We start from the raw sequence: 2,429 nt of genomic DNA, 5'->3' as shown, positions 1-2,429 counted from the left end.
CAAAAAAAAAAAAAAAAAAAAGAGAGGCCTCTTTTCATAGAGACAGACATAAAATGCATGCCTGAAGAGAAATGTCAGGAAATGTCAAGCTACCCTAATTATCCTTCTTACCTACTGATCCCAACATGGTCTATAAGTTTGCCAGCGAAGCTTTGCTTCTTTGAGGTAAGGGATTATGCCCTGTTAAAAAACAGGGTGCACCTTGAAAAACAAAGCATACAGAAAGCACAACAGTCCTTAAAGAGATGATTACCACTAATGGAATGGAACCCAGACGAGGAGGTAGGAAAGTACAAATCTCATTTACTTCTTGAGCAGGGGCCCAAAAATGGGGCTTTAATAGGCCTGATCTGAGCATTGGCAGTCTTCGTCAAGAAAGTATTTCATTAGGGCTGCTCAGTAAGGTACAGCAGCACATTTCATCACAGCACAGGACTTCTGCAGGATCCCTGACGGCAGTTTTTTGAAGATGAGATACTCTCATATGAGGGATGGAGCAATAAAATGTACATAGATGAGAGATGTACATTCCTACTGGCAAAATATGTCTTTTTCATTCTTTACCTGTAGTACTTAACCCAGAACAATACATAACCCAGCGCTCAAAAGAGGATTTTTGGGCTGGGTGCAGTGGCTCGTGCCTGTAATTCCAGCACTTTGGGAAGCCAAGGTGGAAGCACCACTTGAGTCTAGGAGTTTAAGACCAGTCTGGACAACATCATAAGGCTCTGTCTCTACAAAAAATTACTTGGACCTCTTTTTCAGCTGGAACCACAGAAGGTGTTGAAGAGAAGAAAAAGAAGATTCCTGATGTGCCAGAAACCCTTAAGAGAAAGCCAAAAGATGTTTTCTTTTCTTTTCTTTTGAGTTGGAGTCTTACTCTGTCGCCCAGGCTGGAGTGCAGTGGCACGCTCACGGCCACCACAGCCTTGATCTGCTGGACTCAAGCAATCCTTCTGCCTTGGCTTTCCAAGTAGCTGGAACCACAGGCATGCACCACCATGCCTGGCTAATTTTTTCATTTGTTGTAGAGATGAGGTCTCACCAAGTTGCCCAGGCTGGTCTCAAACTCGTGGGTCCAGGCAGTCCTCTCACCTCGGCCTCCCAAAGTGCCGGGATCATAGGCCTGAGCCACCACGCCCAACCCAAATTTGTTTTGTTGTTGTTGTTGTTTTGAGTTGGAGTCTCACTCTGTCACCCAGACTGGAGTGCAGTGGCCGCTTCCAGCCACCGCAGCCTCTACCTGCTGGGCTCCGGCAATCCTTCCACCTCAGCCTTCCAACCACGCCCGGCTCATTTTGATTTTATTGTAGAGATGAGGTCTCGTCAAGTTACCCAGGTGGGTCTCAAACCCGCGGGCTCAAGCAATCCACTCACCTCAGCCTCCCAAAGGTGCGGGATTTTTTTTTAAAGTAGGATTTACTGAGAGGACAGACAAGCTCCCACAATGAGAGGGGCCCTAAAGGGTTGCCCCGCCCAAATTTCTTAAAGCTGAAGATCAAGTGCCAGAGAAAGACATTTGCCCCCAAAAATGCTTCAAAAGGCAAGGAGGAAGCTTGCCTATGAAAAAAGTTCAGCACTATCACAAGCAATACAGGCAGATGTATGGAACAGATTCAAATGGCTAGGATGGCAAGAAAAGCTGGCTACTTCTATGTACCTGCAGAATACAAGTTGGCATTTGTCATCAGGGTCAGAGGGATCGATGGTGTGAGCCCAAAGGCCCGAAAGGTGTTGCAGCCTCTTTACCTTTGTCATATCTTCAGTGGAACCTTTGTTAAACTCAACAAAGTTTCCATTAATGTGCTGAGGATTGTGGAACCATATATTGCACGGGAGTACCCAAACCTGAAGTCAGTAAGTGAACTAATCAACAAGTGTGGTTATGGCAAAATTAATAAGCAAACTGCCTTGACAGATAATGCTTTGATTGTTTGATCTCTCGGTAAATATGGCATCATCTGTATGGAGGATCTGATTTATGAGATCACTACTGTTGGAAAACACTTCAAAGAAGCAAATAATTCCTCTGGCCCTTTAAATTATCCTCTCCATGAGGTGGAATCAAGAAAAAGACCACTCATTTTGTAGAAGGTGTAACAAGGAAGATCAGATCAACTGGCTTATTAGAAGAATGAACTAAGGTGTCTAGCATGATTATTTTTATTAACTGGTCAGTTAATAAACAATACCTGCTTTCAAATTAAAAAAAAATAGCTGGTGTGGTGGCATGCACCTGTGGTCCCAGCTACTCAGAAGGATCACATGAGCCTAGGATCTTGAGGCTGCAGATAGCCATGATCATGCCACTATACTCCAGCCTAGGTGACAGGGTGAGACCCCTGACTCAAAAAAACAAAAAAAAGAAAGATTTTTTTTTTTTTAGTTGGAGTCTCACTCTGTCGCCCAGACTGGAGTGCAGGGGCCGC

The 2,429-nt window shown here is 44.5% G+C and overlaps 1 pseudogene; it reads left to right on the top strand.

The window, feature by feature from the left end:
• The window catches only part of LOC103276802, an 8,395-nt pseudogene extending 6,187 nt beyond the window's left edge, over positions 1-2,208 (top strand).
• Positions 2,209-2,429: the final 221 nt, after the last annotated feature.

Source organism: Carlito syrichta, unplaced genomic scaffold (genome assembly GCF_000164805.1).
Source record: "Carlito syrichta isolate Samal-C Ts95f unplaced genomic scaffold, Tarsius_syrichta-2.0.1 Scaffold316380, whole genome shotgun sequence".
Classification (NCBI taxonomy): Eukaryota; Metazoa; Chordata; class Mammalia; order Primates; family Tarsiidae; genus Carlito; species Carlito syrichta.
The sequence above is the reverse complement of the archived record's forward strand: the minus strand, read 5'-3'. Positions and strand labels throughout refer to the sequence as shown.